General features: G+C 36.9%; 1 protein-coding gene across 50 annotated transcripts in view; it reads left to right on the plus strand.

Moving 5' to 3' along the window:
- Positions 1 to 23894, plus strand: part of MAP2 (microtubule associated protein 2) — a 308386-nt gene that overhangs the window by 188832 nt on the left and 95660 nt on the right. For all 50 annotated transcript variants that reach the window (XM_024243393.3, XM_054549726.2, XM_063713018.1 and 47 more), the window contains one exon: positions 10441 to 10517. The gene's annotated coding sequence lies outside the window, so the exon portion shown is untranslated. The remainder of the gene's footprint in view (positions 1 to 10440; positions 10518 to 23894) is intronic.

The following is a 23894-nucleotide window of genomic DNA, read 5'->3' on the forward strand; positions in this document are numbered from 1 at the left end:
TATTCTCACTCAATTAAGAGAAACTCACTTTTTAAAATGGGTTATTACAAGCAATCACTTTAGTAATAAAATGTTGGCTGCCACTGTTAAGAAAATAATTTGGGGAGGAAGAAAAGATATTTCACATTAGCATCACAGAAGGGGGAGGGGAGGGTGCCAGCTTAGTCCCCACTGTGCTAATTAAGTGATCATGCATTGCCTCTTGAACAACATGCAGCAGAAGATGAAGAATTCAAATCAGCTGGAGATCACCCTTAATTGTAAACTCTTCTGCAAGACTCCAGTGAGTTGATGAACTTCCTCTGCTTCTAGAGCTTTTAGCTTTTCATGCTAAAAGTAGACTTGTCAGAATTTCATTTTTCTGGTCAGATGACTGTAGCACAGCCTGTATTTCCCTCTCTCTGGTGTGGTCCCCTTTCCTAAATGCATGCCTTTCCAAATTATCCACAATCTGGAATGTCAGAGGGTGTGGAGCTCAGGCAAAAAACATCATCAGTCAGCTGAATTCCAGTTTCTATAGGCTACAGCTGGAATCTGAATGCTCACGTTGACCTCAAAAATAGCCTGGTGCTCTGTCCCCTGTGCTCAGCCAAATGCCTCTTCAGTGAAATCTCTGTATGTGGCTGCAGGTTGACAGATGGCTCCCAGCAGGTGAACTCAAGGCTATTAGTGAGTGAAATGCGTTCTTTCTCTGCCACAATCCTTCTCAAAGACAACCTCATGTCTTAAGAACCTTACAAAAGGCTTTTAGATGTTAAGCAAAACTCAAGAGAAGAGTTGAAGCCAAGAAACCACAGATTAAAATAACCATAGGGTTTCTGCTCAAGTTAATACCTAGTTTCTTCATGAGATAATACAATAGTGCTAAGTGGTAAAAGAAAATATCATTTAAAGACTGATATTGACACTTTGCAATTTTCCACAATTGTCAAAGCATTTTTCCAAACATATAACTTTATGTAATCCTTACAGTGACTCTATAGGGGAAGTCTCATTAATAGTCTTCATTTTGAGAGCGGCAGAAGGCAGCCAAATGCCTAGGCAGATACGGGCAGGTCCCTGGTGAAACGCCACCTCCAAGCCAAAGACAGTAAAAAGCCTGAAAGCCAAGCTACAAGTTAAATCCTCTGACTGGATTGAGAACTTGTGTTCCTGTTTAGTGCACTTTCCTCTGATTTGTGCCTACCCTTCACCTATTTTACATATACCTACTCTTTCCTAATTGATTTTTCTATGCTATCATGCCCTCCTTTGAGTGGTATCTTCACTTTAAGCTTTTCTGCATACTCACAAACCAATCAGCACACACTCCCCACTCTGAGTTCATAAAAGGCCCAGACCCAGCCACACAGGCAGAACTTTCCCACCTTCGGGTGAGGGCACCATTCCTCCCCTATCCCACATCCCCTGTCCACTGAAAGCTATTTTCATTGCTCAATAAAATTCTTCTCCCTCTCCACCCTTCAATGTCCTGCTGTGTATCCTCATTCTTCTTGGGCATGGTACAAGAGCTTGGGAACCACCAAACAGAGGTACCAGCTATAACACAGCTATAACCAGCTTGTGATCTGGCACACACAAGCATGGCCAAGTGAGGCCCGGGTGGGGCATCACTGGCCTGGGATCCCCAGCTTGCAAAGTGATCAAGAAGAAAAATTGTACATCAATTTTACGGCTAATAGTGATGATCCAAAAAGTTAGAAGGCTTACCCAATATTACACAGCCAGTAAGTGTTCAAGTTCAGCTTCTATATCTAAAGTTTGAGTTCTTTTTACTTCAAAGACCAAATTTGATTAATTCCTAGTCAGAATGCTTAGGAAAACAAACTACGTCATTCATTAACTCATTCATTAGACCTTTACTAACCCACTTACAAATCAGGGAAGCATTAAGCAGGATATAGAAAGATTTCATTGCTTATAACAGAGGAGCTCATCTACACAAAGTTAACCAGTACTGAGCACACCTTTCCATTTTTTGCAATATGTCTCTCAGCTGTTCATTCGTTGGTTGAATAGTTACTGAACAAGTATTTGCTGCCAAACAGGGGGTGTAGTGTAATAAGAAAACAGTCACTGTCTTTCTAGAGTATACACATTAGTTGGGGTGGAGTGGGGCAGACATTAAACAAATACACAATATGCATTGTTAGTGATAGTGTCTGAAAATAGACAGTGGGATGGGTATGTATTAGTCTGCCCAGCCTGCCATAAAGAACACCACAGGCTGGGGGGCTTAGGTTCAATGAAGCATGGGCAGCCATGTAGAAATATGATTGGACAAAAAGGATATTATCTCATAATTATAGACTAGGCGGGGGGACCCAGCAAGACCTGTCTGTTCAGATTCTTCATGGCCTCTGTGCAACATTCCTTCCTTCCATTAAACAAGGTAGATCAAAGCATTTCTTTATGGCAAATTCTTACACAGAAAGGCAGGATGGGGGATACAGTGTGGGGAGTCATAATGATATTTTTAGGTTTTATGGCTGACTTTGGGAAAAGAGGGCTCTGGTTTCTATGACCCACCTTAAGGAACAGGAATTCTAGTTTCTATGACTTGTGTTGGAGAAGAATGAGGCCTAGAGACAGACAAAAGGACAGGAGAAGATCAGAAAGAAACTGCTTCCTAGGCCTTCATTTTGGGTTATTGTTTTCTGAGCCCAACGTTAGCCAATGAGCAGAGTGAGGGGGTTATGGGTGAAAAATTACCAAGAGCGAGTGTAGGTTGATTCTTGCCAAACCTACCTAATCAGATTCTTGCTGAAGGCAGACCAAAGACACACGTCAAAGCTGGAGGATGAGAAACTCAATCAGATACCCAGCGTGATCAAATGTCAAGGGTGGGGGATTCTCTCTAAACTGATTTTAGATTCTTGCTCCAAGAATCCAAAGGAGCCAAAGTCAAGTCTTCTAGTTAAGAAGAGGGCTCAGAGAAGCCTGGCTAAAGTTTGATCAAGGAGAGACTCTGCTTCTTTGTGCTCATGGAAAGAAAAGGAGATCTTGTGTCTCCTCCTCTTCTTATAAGGACTCAGTCCTGTTGGATTAGAGCCCTACCTTTATGACCTCATCTAACCTTAATCACCTCCCTAAAGGCCTTATCTCCAAATATAATCATGTTAGCGGTAAGGACTTCAATATATGAATGTTGGGGGTGGGGGAGGATATAATACAGTCCACAAAGGGTATAAATTAATAACTCTTCAGAGACACTTTGGCAGCATTGTTTGAAGTCTATTGTGTACGTATATGGTTTAACATTTTTTTATCCTGCATATGTTTTTATTTTAAATTCAAAATGCTATCAAAAAGTAGTTTATATATTTAATAACTACTAATGGCTTTTAGAATTGAAATAAAGCAGAAAAAAGGTCAGGGACATGAATTTCTTACAATTTCAAGAAGTCTTGATTAACTGTGTATTGTAGTTTACATGAATATCAAATAAATATAAGAAACAAGAACCATACATCAGTGAAAGAAACATTCCTGGAGTGGTTGGGGAATTGAAGAGTTCATGGAGAACACTTCAGTTAAATAAGGAGTTGAAAAATCTAGAGGAAGGAAGAGGCAAAAGGAGCAGAGGAGACAGGCAGAGAGAAAGAGAAAGAAGAGGACCTTGCAGGAGAGGAGAAAAATATAATAATGGAATTAATAGGTCTGCAAAAGAACTAGTCTAAGAAATTGTGAGGGTTTGTAACAGTAGAAAGTTCAGGATGAATACATTGTAGTCACAATACAAAAGTCCTTGAGGCTAAGCTGAGAAATTTAGATTTTGTCATTTTGAAAAAATAATTTTGACCATGAGAGCTACTAATAAATCACTAAGTGGCATCCCGGCAAGATAAGTCTTATGACAACATGTTAACCTGCTCAATTTCCTTCGAGCCTCTCTCCAATTTTTTTCTCCTACCACATGAACCTGGGTACCTGCATTAATTTATTCTACCATTTTTTAAAGATTGGTGTTCTGTTTGAATGGCTATTATCAAAAAGGCAATATATAAGTGTTGGAGAGAATGTGGAGAAAAGGAGACACTTGCCCACTGTTGATGGAAATATAAATTAGTACAGCCATTATGGAGAACAGTTTGGTGGTTCTTCAAAAAATTAAAAATAGAACTACCATATGATCCAGCAATCCCACTACTGGATATATATCCAGAGAAACTGAAATCAAATGTCAAAGTGATATCTACACTCCTATGTTGATTGCAACATTATTCACAATAGCCAAGATATGGAATCAACCTGTGTCCATCAACTGATGAATAGATCAAGAAAATATGGGATATATGCATAATGAAATATCATTCAGCCATAACAAAGAAAAAAATTTGCAACTACTTGGATAAACCTGGAGGACATTATGTTACATGAAATAAGACAGACACAGAAAGACAAATTCCTCATGGTCTTACTTGTATGTGAAATCTTTAAATGTTGATCTCATAGAAGTAGAGAGTAGAATGGTGGTTATCAGGAGCTGTGGCAGTGATGTTGGGGGTATACTGGGGAGATGTTGCTCACAGGTAACAAAGTTTCTGTTTTGTAGGGGAAGTAAATTCAAGAGATCTATTATACAATATGGTGACTGTAGTTAATAACAATATATTGTATTCTTGAAAAATGCTAACAGAATAGATTGTAAATGTTCTCACCACAAAAAAGACAACTATGTGAGGTAATATATATGATATCAAGCTTGATTTAGCCATTCTACAAAGTATACATATTTCAAAATATCATATTATACATGATAAATATATATAATTTTATCTGCTAATTGAATAAATAATAAATAAAAGGTTGGTGTTTTGTATGCAACTTAGAGACAAATGAACAGATGGCTTTCTATCAAGTAGTGTTACATTTCTTCAGCTATATTCTGATGCTGAGCAGAAAACAGCAGTGTAGTATATAAATAAGCAAAAATACTGATACATGTGCCCCATTGCTGCTCAACATTCCCTATATTGCAGTGCCAATTCATATTTTATTTATAAAATAAAATATTTATTTATATGTATATATATTTAATCAGAGTCAACGTAAGCTAACAATTTAGCAAAGTAAGTTTTAAGCTGATATCACCAAGCATTGTTATTTATTTTCAACCTTTGTCAACAAGGAAGAATCCTAACATAGCTACAGGACCCATCCCATCATACCCATTCATCCTTGAGATGGAGATATTTATTGCTCACCAGATATCAGATATCCATTTATTCCCCATGTTTCTCCACCCCTTGCATTTAAGCAACATGTTCAGTACAGTGGGCTGTAAGAGGAAGTGATGTGTGTCACTTCCTCATTAAGGCATTTAAGAGCCTGTGCTCAGCACTCCAGATGTCTTCTTTCGCTGCTGCTGTAATCCTGAAGGCTGTGAGTTGAGCCACAAGAAGGATGTACCTAGAGAGCTCCATCACTGCATGAGAGAGAAGTGGCCTGGAGAGTCCTCCTACTCACATCAGGATTTGTGTAAACAGGTTATAACCTTTATTGTGTAAAGCCTCTGAGACTTAAGCCTTACTTTTCTGACTAATCTAATTGTTTATCCTTCACCTACTTATATACTATTTTTACTGCCTTGAATTATGTTGAGATGCTTCAGACAAGACTAGATAATTTCTACTAAATCAGCTTAACCCAGCCCGTTAGTCCTCTGCAATAGCCTGGAGCTTCTGGGTTTAGAGATGAAAGGAGATAATTCTTACTGTCTACCTTACCCAAGTTCTCTGCTCCACTGAAGACCATATGTTATTTGCATAGGAATTTGCTAACAGCTCTTAATCCTTTCAAGCTATATTTTGAAATAAGTTTCCTTTGCAAGAAACGTAAGTTTCTCTTAAAAGGAACTTTGACAAAAGCTCCAAGAAAGAAAGGTCATTCTCTGATATTTTCAATTATCAATGCCTTTGGGACACCATGACTTCCTTCTACTCACAAATAAGTAGATAACTGATTCTATAATAAGCACATTAGGGAGTAGAAATGGTTTAGTAGCATGTTAGACTAAATGATTTTATGTTGGCATCTGCTCTCCTATTTAAAAGACTGCTTGAATAATGGATATTTTCCCAACTGTTTTGGACATTCAGTCTTCAATAGCTAAAATATTGTTATCCTGGACAAGTGCACTAAATTACATGAATTGCTCAAAATCTTGGTAGGTCAGATTGATAGTGGAGGTGGAGTACAATGTTATTGTTGTTTATTTGAGAATTGACTGAATAGCCTAATGCTAGTCATTGAGGTTAAGCTTAGCCTTTAGAAACACTATTTGGAGACCAGGCTTGGTGGCTCACACCTGTAATCGTAGCACCTTAGGAGGCCGAAGTGGATGGATCACCTGAGGTCAGGAATTCAAGACCAGCCTGACCAACATGGTGAAACCCTGTCTCTACTAGAAATACAAAACTTAGTTGGGCATGGTGGCGCATGCCTGTAATCCCAGCTACTCAGGGGGCTGAGGCATAAGAATTGCTTGAACCCTGGAGGCGGAGGTTGCAGTGAGCCGAGATCACGCCATTGCACTCTAGCCTGGAAGCCTGGGAAACAAGGGTGAAACCAAAGAAAGAAAGAAAGACAGAAAGAAAGAATACAGGATTCCAGCAACTTCAGGCATCTCAATTTTTTTTTTTTTTTTTTGAGAGAGAGGTCTTGCTCTGTCACCCAGGCTGGAGTACAATGGCACGATCTCGGCTCACTGTAACCTCCGCCTCCCAAGTTCAAGTGATTCTCTTTCCTCAGCTTCCTGAGTAGCTGGGATTACAGGCATGCACCACCATGCCCAGCTAATTTTTGTATTTTTAATAGAGAGGGGGTTTTGCCATGTTGGCCAGACTGGTCTTGAACTTCTGACCTCAGGTGATCCACCCTCCTCAGCCTCCCAAAGTGCTAGGATTACAGGTATGAGCCACCATGCCCGGCTGATGTTTTGCTTATCTGGCAAAGTCTATCAAACATGAGATTGAAAAACTAAATGATACTTAGAATGTGTTTTGAAGGAAACTAAAGAGTATATCCTGGCTCAACAATCCAGGGAAGATTTTATCTTGGTGACTTTGTTGTTTAATAAGACCTGAGTTCTTACAGCAGTTGGGAAAACCACAACATGGCAACATTTTCTCCAAGAGACTCTGAAAATCTGCATGAATTTATCATTATAGCCTCAATGCTATAGGTAGCAAATAACTTGGACATAAATATGAGAACAGCCAAACATATGCAGCCTAAGCACATTGCATGCATATCTTATTTTACGGAGTAACCAGCTGATAAAAGCTGACTTAGTTTATAGCTGAACAAGTATTTTGGTATTTTGGGTTCCTCATTAAATGATTTACTCAGCTTACTTTGTGATGCCAGTATGCAGTGTACATCCTATTCTCTGCCTTGTGTAGGCTAACTCTTAAATATAATTGTTAACCAGTTGACTTTGTCATGTGTTGTAAGTCATGATTCTCAACAGTGTTCATATCTGGCTCTAAAAGGTTCTGGAAGGTAGCATAAGCAAACCTGGTAGAAATAATGGAATGATATAATGGGAGGCAGAAGTGTGGCTGAGTATACTACAATTTGTTCAAGAAGCTGAATACGCTGAGTAAAAAAAGTACTTTGTAGGTAATTCTAGTAAATTAAAAGTTGCCGTCAGTGTAATATAATTCCTCAGAGAAGCCACAAGCCCTTAGGCTCAAAATTGTCTCTAGCCAGAGTTGAAGACCCAAAACCAATTCTCAGTGTCTGTGGAGTTGGTATGTAGCTAAAAGATTTGGGCACTTTCTAGCTTTGTGATGCTGGGAAGGACACTTGAACTCTCTTGGCCTGTTTTCTCATTTGTAAAGTGGGGACAATAATAGAGGATGATGGTGAGGAATAAATTACTTAATATATATGAAGTGCTTGGATCATTGTCTGGCACACAATAAATTATGTATAAATGTTTGCTAATATTATTTTAGGCATGTTGCAGCCACTCTATATAATGAATCTAATGCTAAAACTACGTTGTTAATGTTGTAAAAAAATTAATGTTAAAGTAATTTAATGCTATTTATATGGGTAAAAATGATCACTTCTAACTATCTTATGTTAATTTAAAATTTTGTATGCCTTGTGGAATAGGCCATAAGTTGCTGTTTAAAAATAAATCCCAGAGAGCATGTATCTCTTTCTCATAAAGTCTAGAAAATTATAGTTATTTCTATTTTTTATAATAAACAAAACCTCATAAAATTCAAGCTTATGTGAAAATGGGCCATTCTTTTTATGACTGATAGGTATTGGGTACGCTGAATTTTTTAATAATCGTCTCATCCTTTGGCCAATAATTTCCCAATTCTTTTGGGATGTAACAAGCTTTTAAGTATTTAGGGTTGGAATTTCACTTTCATTCATATGTAACTACTGAGTTAATTTTTGGAAAGACTAAAAGACAGGATTTTTTTTAGTGTTGTTTTTAATATTACTCAAATAATGAACATGCTCTTTGATAACAGATAAGTTAAATGTTTTCTGTAAATGGCCAGATAGTAAATGTTTTGAGCTTTGCAGGCCATATAGTCTGTCAGATCCATTCAAGTCTGGCATTATGGCATGAAAGCAGCCATATACAACGCAGAAGTGCGTGGGAGTGGCTATGTGCCAAAAGCACTGTATTTTTTAAAAAAGGCAGCAGCAGGATGGTTCTGGCCCATGGACCATAGTTTACTTATTCATATTTTATAAAATTCATTTTTTTCTTATTTTTACTAGGGTAAAAGACATACACATGGAATGTGTACTCACACACTTATCCATATGCATGTGTGCTTACTTAAAAATCATGAAGATGAAGCACAAAAAACAGGCACTTTAAGAAATTTAAGAAAAATACATAATTTCAAGAGAAAATAAAACAGATATTCTATCCAGCATTCATTTGTTAAGCACACAAAGACTCTTTCTATCCAAATAAGCTCCAGAGCTGGCCTACCATTCTACTTTAGTTCTAAAACCAACTTAGAAGGTTTAATTTGCTTATAATCAAAATTATCCTTAAAAATTCTCTAAATAGTCTGAAGTTATTGTGCATAGAACTCTGTATTATGCTGTTATATATATACCAAATGTGAGAACCACTGAGCTGGACTAAAGAAAAAAAAAACTATATGCAAATATTTGGATGGTCAGACCTTTCTTTTTAAAATAGTTATCAAATTATTACAGGGAATGGAGAATTCTACCATGTTTCTTATTGCCTGCGGACATTTTTAAATGTTTATTTAAATGTTAAGACTTTCTAACTTTAATATGTACTAATATGACTTGTTTGCTGCTGCACATTGTGTGTAAAGTTCACAGATTAAATGAGCTAACACATGTAAAAGCACTTCATACACAGCGCTGGCCCAAACCATATTTTTTGCTTTTGAATCAAACTTGTGTCTGCTCGTATCCATATACACATTGGTCCTTAGCGGTTTATACAGAAGAATTGAGCCATCTGCATCTTGTCTTTCCAACTTGCATTTCCTACTGGGTCTTAAAGAAGAGTTAATAGGTGTCAGAGTTTGAGTCTGGGTTCCTTACCTGTAGAGCAACATCTTCCTAGAAGATATGACGGGGTCCACTCTACCAGGAGTAAAATTACACAGGTCCTGACAAAACGCATGGACATACATAGATTTAAACACCTAGTATAAGAGAGCTGGACTTTAAAATGGCCCTCAGCTCTGCAATCCCTTATGTATTGTGCATCCTTTGTAGTCCTCTTTATAGATGAAGATGGTTACACCTGAATGGCTTATGAAGTAGAAAACAAGCCTCGTGCTTTCTAGTAATTCTGTTTATTTCTACATACCACTTCAGTAAGAAGTATTCTGTATTGTTCTGGGTGGAGTTCCTAAGCAGAACTACTAATCCAGAATGACATTTAGGATTCTGAATGTCAAAATAAGTTTAGTACTCCATGGAGAAAATTTAATGAGTTGTTAAAAAATTCCTCTCCATCCTGTGCTGGAGAGAATCAATGCAGACTGGGCTGGAGGCCCAGTCCTTTAAAGATTACTGGATATAATTAACGATTTACTAGAATGAATGTATTCTCTTGGGAGAAAATATGATTGTCTGCTATTTATTAGCTGAAGACAATTTAAAAATTTATTCTCCCTTGGATGTAATACCTATAAAGTGCCATTGGAGTGGTTCTCAAAGTGAGAAAAAGCACACAGCAGTTAGCATTTTCACTGCTCTATTCTATCTGCGATAATTCCCAGCCAGTGATAAATGCTCAGTGTATGAACACTATAAAGAACCATGATGATATCCATCTCATAGTCTCATAGTTGCCAAATACAAAAAGAGAAAGCCACAAGATGAATTCTGTTGCTGAGCTACTTGATGTGATTAATGTATATGGATCAGGGATTAAACTATTAATTTTCTATTTTTTAACAGAAAGAAGCCAGAAAATATTATCAACCCTTTGAGAACACGACACAACGAACTTTATATTTTACCACTTCCTTGAATAGGTAAGACTCTCTCTACTCCGAAAGAGTTACCCACAATTGTGAAAAATAACTCTTTGCTAATCTTCTGTTTTTTAAAATCTTTAAATAAGTAACAATTCATTTTAGTAATGGAGAAATAACTTATAAATAGTTATTTCTAATATTTTAATTGTTATAGCTAATAAATTCAGTGTTATTAAAACAGCACTTCATAGTGTTGAGGTGACTTAATAGTAAGAAAATGACAAGCTCCTTCTCTTAAATCAGGATGGAATTCAGCCTGTCTCTCCTGCCTTGGTTGACAATGCCAACGGTATTTCTTCAGTACCTGTTACATGCCAAGCATGATCCTACATGACTTAATTTGTGTAAATCAATTCATTTACTTCTTACAACAATTCTATGAGGTAGATATGGGGATCATCCCCATTTTATAGATTAGGGGCATAAGGCAGAGAGAGAGGCAGGTGGATGGAGGGATTCACCTGAGATTGCATACATGGCCCTGGAAGCAGGCACTGGACAGAACACCAGCCCCAGCTGTTATTAGGAGAGTAATTTCTTATTGTGGTAGAAATGTCTCGCAATCAGACTTTCCTACATTTTGGGTAGTTTTTATCAAAATTTATGGAATAAAAATAACAGTGCATTTACTGAACAAGCTGTAAATGCATAGCAGGTAAACTTTTATGTTTGCATTTGTTCCTCACAAAATTTTTGCATGAGTAAATAAAGGAATATATATGCTTTAGCTCAGTTACAAGCAGAAATAATATTTTCCTTTATTTTACATCTTTCTTTAAACCCAAAATTCCTATGATAAAAGTATAATAAAATTATGGAAAGATTATAAATGAATGATTTCTTATTCTAGGAAATATATTTCAATTTAGTTTTTTTAAATGAGAAGTACTGAATATATAATCTAAAATTGGCCACAGCAGTATTCACTTTCTTGTTTTTATTATTTGTTTTTAAGTAAGAAAATTTATAAGATGTTCAAAGCAAAATATAAAAAAATATTATAGGTTGGGTGCGGTGGCTCACGCCTGTAATCCCAGCACTTTGGGAGCCCAAGGTGGGCAGATCATGAGGTCAGGAGTTCAAGATCAGCCTGGCCAACATAGTGAAACCCCATCTCTACTAAAAATACAAAAAATTAGCCAGGTGTGGTGATGGGCACCTGTAATCCCAGCTACTGGGGAGGCTAAGGCAGAAGTATCTCTTGAACCTGGGAGGTGGAGGTTGCAGTGGCTGAGATCACACCATTGCACTCCAGCCCAGGTGACACTGCAAGACTCTGTCTCAAAAAAGTATATATATTACAGCAAATACCTAAGTATCCACCACACAGATTAAACAAATGCTAACATGCAGCTATATTAAAATCTTGTCTAAAAAAATAAACTATCACAGAAGTCATCAAAGCTCTTCTTGCTTCCTTTTTATTTTCTCCCATTCTTCCAGAGATGTCAAAACCCTAAAGATCATATAACCTTCCTGTGTGTGTTCTAACACTGCTATGACATGTGTAAGAAACAAATGTTGAACAATTATTAACATTTTAAAAGTTTACATAAAGGGCATCACACTGTAGATATTCTTTTGCAGCTCATCTTTACCCAATATTATATGTAGAGATTCTTTCATATCGAGAGATGAAGATCTGGTTGACACCTTCTGTTATAAAGTTGACTCATTTTAATGCTTTAATCTTCTGGTGCTTAGTATTATTAATTATTATTTCTAAATAACTTTCAGCATTTTAAAGGTTTAATGTTAAAATGGTTTAAACATGGCTTGCAAAGCTTATTTGGGATTTATGTATAAGGAATTCAAAGTTTTTAATATATAATATCATGCCAATCCTGCTTATGTTTTATTTCTTTCAACTAGAAAAACATTTTTTTATTTGGTTTGTAAGGCTCTTACTAATCTAATGGGACACATGATTTTCATTCTTTTGCTATAACACAATAATTAGAATCTGTTTTATCTCCCTATACATGAAATACTTACTATTCCCAAATACAGTATAAATTACTACCTTTGGAATTTAAGATACTTAAAAGTGAAATATCTTTGTCTGGCCCATGTTAGTTGCTCATATTCTCCTAGAAAATAATGGAAGAAACTAAAAAAGAAAATATTTTTTTTTCAAAATTTTTTCTAACACTATAGCTAATTTTAGAATTTGTTTAAGGTAAAAGAAATGTTAGTATATGGTAGTGAAATAGTTAGACATAGACTCCCTCTCAACTTTTATTTTCTGAGGGAAATAAATTATTTTGTCAAAGTTGGGGAAGGAAGAGGAAGAGAAGACTAACCTTTTTGGGCAAATATGAGTAAGTAAATATGAGATTTTATATAAGTCTCTTAGGTCAGAAATGCATTACCATTTTGCACAGGAGGAAAATAAGGCCCAAATACCTCAGGTAACTTACTCAAGATCATATAATGATTGCAGAGCCTGCATTCAAACTCATCCCTTTCAGGCTCTGAAGCTATTCTGCCTACCAGAAAATAAATTGGAAAAACCTAATCTGTTTGTCACATATATAGAAATTTTATTCATGCCACTAATATTTATTGGGATCCTTTTATGTGAGTTGAGGGCCAATGTTAGGAAAGCAAAGAAGACACAGTACCTAAAATGAGAAACAGTCTGTTGAAAACCACGAAGATTAATTTAGTGATGCCACTAAATGTGACTATTTAATTAGACATTTTTATTTTTCTGTGATATCCTTACACTGCTTACCAGGTGATTACCCTTGAAATTACCTAGCCATGTCAATTCAATTAAACTGGATAGGATAATAGGAGTGAAAATGTTTTGCAAATGACAAAATCTTTGCAATCATTTGCTAATATTACTAATTCTCATATTCCATGAATTTAGAGTTGAATACTTCTATCCTAACACATGTACTTCTAAATGTGTTTGAAGTTTGAGTCTTACTAACTTATGTAGAATTCACATATTTTTCGGCCGGGCACAGTGACTCATGCCTGTAATCCCAGCACTTTGGGAGGCCGAGGCAGACAGATCACAAGGTCAGGAGTTTGAGACCAGCCTGACCAACATGGTGAAACCCCCGTCTCTACTAAAAATACAAAAATTAGCCAGGCGTGGTGGCACGCGCCTGTAATCCCAGCTACTCGGGAGGCTGAAGAAGGAGAATCACTTGAACCCAGGAGGCAGAGGTTGCAGTGAACCGAGATATTTTTCACACAAAAACCTTAAATATTATAGTGCAGTGGTTAGCAACTCTGAAAGTTTGTTTGTTTCTAACAACCACCACCTGTTAAAGGCATGATTTAATCTCTTTAAGACTCAGAGTAGATAGTTACAGTACCAAGCTCATGCCTGTCCAGGATCTTATCATGCCTTATCATCTCTACCTATATCATTCACATCCACTGTCTCTCATGTTTACTACTATCATAATCCCCTGTACTCAATCTTGTTCTTCTACAGTCTATTGTTCACATGGAAGTCAGAATTATCTTTTAAAAACATCTTAATCAATTGATATGACTCTCCTATGCAGAATCCACCAATGACTGCCTGTAATAGTCAAAAATAAAGACCACACTCCTACAATGGCCAACAAGATGCGCTACATATACTGGCATCTTCTACCTACATCATCTCAACATGATCTCCTTTCATGGAGGGCAGAGACTATGATGTTCAGAGCTGTATTACCAGCCCCTAGAACTACCACCTATCCTGGTGGATGGACCCTCACTTGCTAAAGGGATGACTAGGTATGCAAGGGTTACCATGGAACAATGTAGGTGGATGCTCTGCACACAGAGTACCCTTAACGCACAACAGTGATAGTCATTGCCCTTTTAAGGATTCCTTTGGTTTGTTTCAACAGAGGCCATCACATCTGCAATGCTAAAGCACTTTCATGTTTTTGACTCATGATTTTATAGCATTATGAGAAACTTTACTTAGTTGATTTATAATTTCAAGCCATAATGTATAATACCAAAAGAAAGAAAAATGCACATAGACAAATCAGGAACTAATTAGTTGGATGAGAAAGCCAGTTGAAGAGCAGAAAATATTTATTATTCCTTGCAGTCTTTTAACTAAATAATAATACTAAGATTTACCACATTCAACATAGTTTAGATTTTACTTTATCTTCAGAATAGATTTATATCTTTTCATCACTCATAGATGAGCAAAGTTTATCCTTTAAGACAATTTTCTGTAAAATAGACTGGGTTTTTGTTGCTGTTGTTGTTGTTTTATTTTTATTATATTCCTAGGAGAAGCACTTGATGAGTGTTTATATCATTGAGAACATTTGGCAAGAGAAAGACAAACAGTAGAACCACAATACCCCAACATTTAAGGAAATGAGAAAGAAAACCTGGTATTTTCACCATCCTCTCTGAAAATAAATACTTTGACTTGCACTGATTACTACTTTATCAGCATTCAACTCCACTCCGTGGCACTCTGTGTGAATAATTTTAAAGGCAGATTAAGCATTCTAAAAATAAATTCTATTGGTAAATTAGGATATCAGATGCTTCCTTTATAAAAGCCTATCCTATTCTGTACTCTCAGCTGGCAGTCATATCCAGATCTCAAGCTACTCTGGCTCTTATTGAACAAGAACGTATTCCAGGAGTGAGGTTTTGAAGAGGGATCTCTCATGGTTAACTAGAGACAGAAAGAGGGAGAATTGCCCACATACTCTGGCAGGAGTTAAAATAACAATAACAGCCTTCCTACTTAACAGGCTGAGTCATCAGCACATTCTACTGATTTCTCAGTAATTCTGGGCAGATTGTTTGGGCTGGAATTCTGTAGGCAGAGGTGGGCACCACCTGCTTCAAAAGGCTCTAGTTCTTATTAGGAGGGTGCTCTTATTAAGTCTTGTCTTTTAACAGTTTGATCAAATGGAGATAGGAAAAGAAAAAAAAACGGTGCTGATGAGCACTTTTTCTAATGCTTAGAATTTTTAAAAATGGTAGTCCAGGCATGGTTACTATGCAATTAGTTCTTTTACTGGCTATGAGTATAAGTCACTTTGCTTAAGCAGAATAGGGAAGATTATTTTATGGTTGCTGAGGGACCTCATAATCCAAGGGCTCAGAAACAGATCTTATGAGGGTCTATCTAGAATCAGGAACTAAACATCAGCCAGGAACTAAGGCCACCATTCTCCCAGTCTCTCTGGGGCTCCTCAGCCCGATTCCTCTGTAGCTCTCTTTAATTCAAGATGACTACAGATAACTCTTTACATAGAGACTGGATTTCCCTACTGCCCGTTACACAAGCACAACTCTCAAGTGTGCTTTCTCATGAATGCCAGCTTCAAGCAGTATATTAATTTTTAATGACCCGAGCTGCTTGGCTAATAAGCTGTGATCAATGGAATAGACCAGGTGGTACATATACAGTTGCCAGGATCCTATACCTATGGGTAGGAAGAAGGAAGAATAATCAGTGAAATGGAGTCTCAAAAGCTATTAAAAATCTCATGGTACAGTTTATTTATACCCTAAGTCTTCCCTTCCACAAAATTCCCCTTTATTGAATTTCATTGTTGTATAAAAAGCCAAAGAGTAGGATGTTAAGAGATTAGAAGAGCAGGGAGTATAGCCAGCCTCCAAGGGAAAGACAAATGGATAAAGGGCTTCTTGACTGTGGTTTTTGTGTAATTGATACTTTAGGGAGTGTTCACTACATACTATGTTTTCCTTCTTCTTCACATACTTATATATATTTTATGGTTGTCAACTCATGAAAACCCGATTACTATACTGATCAAGGGTCTTCCATATTGGTTGGTGCTCAGAAACTGAGGATGTTTATAAGCCCTTAAAAGTCTTATTCAAGCTCTCCTTGCCCCTTGGGCTAGAAAGTAGCATTTTTCAAGATTGAAGGGAGCTACAAGCAAAAAAAAAAAAAAAAAAGAAAGAGAGAGAGAATAGATGGAAAGCAAAATGACTATCGTAGACAAATCTAGAGACAGAACGAGCAGCTTAAGGAAGCATTTCAGGTGCAAAGTTAGCATTCGGCCTTTAGCTTGCCACATTTTCCTGTAAAAATAAAACTGCTTATAAGATGCATTCATCTGTCTGGCCTGTCCCTTTGATGCAATATGAAAAATGTGAACTTAGCAAGAGATGTGCGGGTATGTGGATGTCTGTGTGTTTACATGCACAACTTAAACCAACATTTCAGTACACATAGTTCCAAAGACCACTCTTCTACAAAACTTGGCTTGAATGTGATTATGAGTTTGGGACGCTTTAAAACCTCAGTCCCATGGTCATTGAAACCAATTTTAATTTGAGAATAGAGTGTGATATGAGGAACTTTGCAGGCAGACTCTTCAGCTACCGTCCTGTGGACCTGGCTGTTCCTGAGGAGGTGAATGGCCATTTTCCCAGAAGTGGTATGTTTGGCCTGTTCCCCTTTTGTCCCTCAGGCTTCTGTTGTTGGCAAAAAAAAAAAAAAAAGTAGTTAACAAGGAAACATTTTTCTTAATGGTCATAATCTAACCACAGCATAATACCTGCCTAATTCTCACTGAAATATGTAACCAAATATATAAACTTATTTTCGAGCCAATCATCATTTTACAAGAGAGAAAAGAGTATGTGATGAAGCAAAGATCTTTCTATTTACTCATTAAAAAATATTTTAATCCTACCTTGTTCAAGTCTCTGTTCTATAAAGCATGAGAAATCCAAGTAAGGAATTGTGTAGAAGCATGAAACTGCAACATGTGTTAAAAGAAACAAGTCCATTTTAATTGGATTATGTAAGGTAGGAGACTGAGTTGAGTCAAAAGGGGTAAATTGAAATAGGATTGTGGAGATGCTATAAAACCTAACCTAGGGGCATGCACTTTATTCATTAGATAGTGGGGATTCCGTAGGCAACATGATTTCTGGCAGAGCAGTGATGTGATCAAACTTGAGTTAGGCAGTTTGATTACACTGGCAAAGATATGTAGAATGAATTAAACAGTAGATTCTGAAGCAAAAGAAAATTGGAGGTTTGCATCACTAATATGTATTTACACCTTCAATGTGTGGTGGTGGACAAGAAATTGAATGGACAAGAAATCTGTAGCTGAGGATAACAGTCAGGACTGGAATTATGGACTAGGTACTCATCTACATATCCAGTATCTGAACTATTTGGAGTGAAGGGCCGTGGAGAAGACAATAATACCAGAAAAGAGCAAAGAACATCAGGGAACATTCACATTGGTGGGGAGAAGTGGAGAAACAGAAAAATTAAAAGGATATTTAGAAGAAGGAATCATGCCTATCATGAACCAAGGTTGTTATTGCAGAAAATGACATTTAAGTCAAGAAGAAAGAACGAACAACAAAAAAGTGTTATACTTTGTGCTTAATAGGTTCTCATACTTTGTGCTTAATAGGTTCTCAGTGACTATTAACAGACAGGAAAACAACAGTAACTACGAAGTCTCTATCTTCAATTCCAGTCCTCAGACCACCAAACACAAACTTTCTACCATGCTCTGGCCATGCCCATCCAGATATGCTGTCGTCAGGCATCACAAACACACATGTCCCTCTGTGCTCTTCCTGGCACCCAAAGTTTTAATGTATCTCCATTGCTATCCATCAAGATATCCAAGTAGAAATTCAAGAATCTATTGTTTAATCCTCTTGCTTTAATTCCTAAATCTGGCCAGGCACCAGATTCTGAAGTATCTCAGAAACCTGAGCCATCCTCTTCCTCACTCTTACTCTCTCAGCCCAGGGCATCTACCAGAACCTTTCAATGGCCTTTGATTAGTTTCCCTCTTCCTGACTTCTTTATAAACTGACTCTCCTCCCTGCTGTCACTGTGTAATTTTCAGTGTATATCAGATCATTTCTTTTTCCTACTTCAAATTTTCCTACAGTCTAAAGCTCCAAACATATTAAATGCCGTTTAGAACAGGTCAAAGCAGCTGTTTCTGGACAATCTCCAGTCTTTCCTTTCTACTCAATTGCCTTTTCTTCATTCTAACCTCAGCAGGTGACTTGTTGCTTACTCAATTTAATTATCTATTTTTGTATGCCATGTTTCTCTCATGTTACAATCACTTTTGTTATTTCTGTTACTCCTGTCTAAATACCTGTGTTCCCCTTGTCTGCCTTACAAAAGCCTATATCTGTTCAATTCAAATGCCATTCCTTCTATGAAGCTTTTTCCTCCAGTCCTAAAAAAGTGGTAATAATTGTGCCTTTAGGCAATGAGGGGCACTGTAGCCTTTTAAATGTATCTGCACTATAGAAAAATCATCTTGGCGTGTCATTATTCCCATCCAGTTGGTGAAGTCTCAAAGGCAAAAGTTTCACCGCTTCCAAAACCATGTTATTCAATTTTAAACAAAACAATATTTAATAAATTTTTGTTAATAGTTGTTACTAAGTTATGAGTAAAAGAATGAGTAGGTGATAAATAAATGGATTAAAGAGGTGAAAAGAAATAAACTGTAGCCTTGAGATAGCAGATTTACAAAATAGATTTTATGGCGATGGTTACTGTTTATCATTCTTTCATGTGGTAGGGAAGGGGGTTTGTTTTGGGTAGGAAAAAAGACTAGGTTTGTAGTCAGAAAGCAAGAAAAGGAGGAAGAATGAGCTGGAATTGTGAGACCATGAGGGGATATTTGACAAAATTTTGGAGGAGGCAGGAAAAGATATGTTAAAGAGCAAATAAATTAACAAAATGAGGGCCACCCATTCCTCTAAAGAAAGGTGACAACAATGAGGGCAAATGAAGAGGGTCTAGAGAGATAAGACGTAGAACCTTTGCAGGGCTTCTGTCTTTTACCATCTCAGGAAAAGGAGTGCCTTCACTTGCTTTTGGCAAACATCAAGCTGTCCTAAGATTCCCTGAATGTGTTTGCACATTCTGTCTACACGTTGGCCAGAAAGCAGATGTTACAAAAGGACCAACCCAGAAGCTGGGCCATCTTCACTCCAGCCACACCAGAGAAGGGCATGAAGACAGAAATTCAGGAAGAGCTGCAGGAAATTCTTTCCTCAAGTTTGCTCTCTCACTTCTCCCACTCCACCTCCCACAGGGTGTTCTAGTTGCTGTCAAGATTTGCTGTGCAGGCAATAAATTGGGGACAGTGACTTAAATGTTTCATTTAATCCTGCTACTTCTATTAGTCTCATCTATTTTTTGGAAAATCTCATTATACTTTTCTTCAAACCAAAAGGATTAGCTTATTGCTATAACAAACAGATCTAGAAATGTGTTATAACTTTGTTTCTTGCTCACCCAACAGTCCAGGTTCGGTGTTCCAGTTGAAATGTTGTTTGTCCTCTTCATAGTCAGCCAGGGTCCAGGCTTCTTCCATGTGTGGCTTTGCTTTGTCATTTTCTTCATCCAGTCAGTGGAAGGGAAAAGACCAAGGAGGAGCAAAAGGCAGCTGTACATGTGGTGATCTTAGAAGTGTACACAGCACTTCTTTCTGTTCTCCTGCCATTGGTTTGAACTCAGTCATTTGGACACACCTAATCGCAAGGGAAGTTACAAAATGTACTCTACCTATATGCTCAAAGAAAAGGGAAAAAAGATTTTGGTAAATGGTTAGCAGTCTCTGTTATACCAAGGGAAAATCTGTCTACAAATTAATATATTTGAATACTCAGATCAAGTAGCTCAAGCTGTGGCAAAAATAGATGCCAGTTATACCACAGAGATAAGAGTGTGGATTGTAACTTCAATATCATGTTAAAATAGTAAATGTATTAAATACAGTTTATCAAACTTAATTCTTACAATAATAAAGAAAGCAAGCATTTTGCTTGGGCAACATAGCGAGACCTCATCTCATCTCACAAAAAATAAAAATAAAAATTAGCTAGGAAGATTGCACCTGCCTGTAGTCCCGGCTACTTGGGAGGCTGAGATGGGAGGATTGCTTGAGCCCAGGAGTTGGAAGAAGCTTGAGAGAGCTATGATCATGCCACTACACTCCAGCCTGGGTGACACAGCAAGACCTCTGACTCTAAAAGAAAAAGAAAATAATAAATCAGATATTTTACATAACTCTTCTTATAGAAATACTCATTGTTTCCAAAATGATAATGGCTTCAAAAGCATAGTGTCTATTGCCATTCTTGGTTTTTTCAGTAACTTCTTATTAAAGGAATCAATTGATTAATTAATGTAGAAAGCCTCATTATGGAAAAAATAAATATTTGTACTTTAATGAGTTTCTAAAATTTATTATAAAAAGACAAATTGGCATGACCAATTAAAAACTAATTTTTGTACTGAAGAAGAATATATGCCCTTTTAAGGAAAAATAAAGAGTAAAAGTATAATAGAAAAAAAACCGTGAGTTGATACTTTTGCAAAAATGTTTAAAAAACTGTGATGTTTTGATGAACTTACAAATAACTATATATAGTCCTGACATGATATTTTGTATTTGCTCCATCCATACTGTTTATTTGGGTATTTATAAACATTACTATTTACGTGGAGGGTAGCAGTGCACCTGGTTTATATGAAAGGAATATAGTGTGTTGCAGTGTTGCATGAAAGCTGTTCTGTTGGATAAATATTCTACAAAATCAATTTATCTGCTAAAAAATTCTATAACTGAGTTTCTGTTTCCTGTGACTGCAGAATGCTTGGGTGTTTGCGAAAATGCTGCATTGCAGTAAGTGTGCGATCACTGGTTTTTCCCTGGAAGTTAAAACTCATTTTCTCTTTGAGAGTAGGCGGCCATTTAATAGAATTCTCATGACATCAGAGAGCATTTCAAAGGGAAGAAAACTGGCCTTTCCTACAAGCATGTAAGCAAAGACAGTTTGATGTTTTCTTCTATGTGAGATTAAGTAGCCAAGAAGACCCCAATGTGGCTGAACTCAGAGGCTGATTCCTTCTGAGTATCTCTGTCAAATCATTCTTCCTAAGAAGTGTGATGATTTTACTTAAACCTAGTAATTTCTTGAGATTTTTACTCTTTTCTTTTATCACCCACCCTCTGCACTTTTCTAATGAATGTCAAGGACTCCAGTTGTACCATGTGCTCAGTAATTACTACAGAAGGCAGTCTGATTCTGAGACAGTTGTAGTCTCTGTCAGAGAAATTTAGAATTCACTAAAGCAAATACTTCAGTGAGGGAGTGCCAAAGCTTGAGTCATTTACAACTATTGTGAACAGAGCTCTAGGAAAGATCCAGTAGTAATCAATCCTGAATAAAAAGCAAAGGGCCAACACAATCAAAAAAGACCTTTTTCTAACACAGACAGACTGCTGTGGCACTAGAAAGTTCTTCCTACTGGGAAGCAGTGTGTAAGCCTTTTTGTTTTGAGCTTGTGTGTTCCTTTTTGGCATATGTTTACAATTGGAGTGAGTCCTGTTTTTGGAGTGTGAGAATTCAAGAGAGAACTTTATTTTAAAAGCAAGGGGAATTGAAAATTATAGTATAATATAATATTATATACATATATATTATATATATACACACACACTTATATGTAACAGAATTGAAAACATAGCAGCATAAGATAATACATTGCATATGAGCACTGATATATAATATCAATATACATACATCTATGGATTATTTAAATATACACTGTAAGATTTGACTGAAACATGAGGACAGGGAAATTCTTCATTGAAATACTATAGGGAAGTAACATACCAATGTATATTTTTAATGTAATTTTCTCATGGCAGAGCTGAGCAACTATATTACATGGTTCAAAATATTTGTACATGGAAATCACACAGAAAAACCTTCTAACTTTATTTTCTCCACAATAGTTTAAGTAATGACAAGCCTATCCTGCGATTATTGTTTCTGGCATCCAGGATCTACCATGCTTAAGAGCCTACAAAGACTTCCCAGCTTGTATAGGGTCCTGTAGAGCTTCATCAGGTGAATTTTTGGAATTATACATTAAAAGTCTAGAAATCACAGAATGCCAAATGAAAGCTCAGAACCTACCTGAATAGCAGTACAAGCGAGTGTACTGCTGCTATATTCTGCTTTTCTCAGCTCATCTGGAATCCCAGAAAGAAAAGGAGCAGTTCTGGCCGGGTGTGGTGACTCTTACCTGTAATCCCAGCACTTTGGGAGGCCAAGGTGGGCAGATCACTTGAGGTCAGGAATTCAAGACCACCCTGGCCAATATGGTGAAACCCTGTCTCTATTAAAAATACAAAAATTAGCTGGGTGTGGTGGCAGGCACCTGTAATACCAGCTACTCAGGAGGCTGAGGAACAAGAATCGTTTGAACCCAGGAGTCAGAGGTTGCAGTGAGCCAGGATCACATCACTGCACTCCAGCCTGGACAACAGACTGAGACTCTGTCTTGATGAGATAAGACAAGATAAGGTGAGATGAGATAAGGTAAAATAAAATAAGATAAGATGAGATGAGATAAGATAAGATGAGATGACATAAGATAAGATAGGAAAAAGAAAAGAAAAGAAAAGATGGGAGCGATCAGTCCACAGTGGCCCTTTTAGGGATGCTGTTACCAGTAATACTTCTAACCTAACCATCAGCCTCACTGGTCCCTTTTTCTCTTCATTTACTACTGTGATTAAAATATAAAATTGCTATCCTTTATTATTGTGATGGTTATGATGAAATGTTAAGCATATGTTAGGTTTAATAGAAAGTTAATTTTTTAATACAAGTGTATTAAAAAATTAATGTCTCCTTAAAGTTTTTGTGATTTTTCTAAAATTTATTTTAATATTAACTTAATCTTTTTTGTGTTCTAAATAATTTTTTTAAATTCACTCTTGGCTAGGTCCTATTTGCCTAACTTTCATATGATGGGTCTATTTTTGTATCTAAGTATTTTGCCTACAGGCCCACCACATAATATTGCCACATCTATTAAGACTTTTCCAAATAAGATTGGAATATTTGTCTTTGCAGAAAAATTAATTATTGTGGCAATTTAAGTACTTGAATATTTTTTCTAGCTCAATTTTTTAACATCTCATAAATGTAAATGAATTGTATACATTTCGGGCCTGGAGGATTTAGCAAATGTATGTCCCATCATACCCCTCCAGAAGTTTGACAGAATACAAGTAGCATGCCATGGAAATTAACCTGATTTCTACAATTCACTCTGGGGCACACTAAGATAAATCTACTCAGAGAAGTCAAACAGTATATGAAGGCTGATCCAGTTGGATCAAACTTGGGTTGCAAGGGAATTTCAGATGACAAGGATTCTCTGTATGCTTCCTTTTGGCCCAACTCAACTGATATTGTGAATAAGGCTACTTTCAACTTAGAATTCCTCTGAATCACAATTACAGCTGCAGTAGGCACAGCCCAACACAAGCAGCCTGCCCCAAATCCCTCCCCCAGAAAAAAGAAAGAAAAGAA

This window comes from Pongo abelii, chromosome 11 (genome assembly GCF_028885655.2).
Source record: "Pongo abelii isolate AG06213 chromosome 11, NHGRI_mPonAbe1-v2.0_pri, whole genome shotgun sequence".
NCBI classification, from domain to species: Eukaryota; Metazoa; Chordata; class Mammalia; order Primates; family Hominidae; genus Pongo; species Pongo abelii.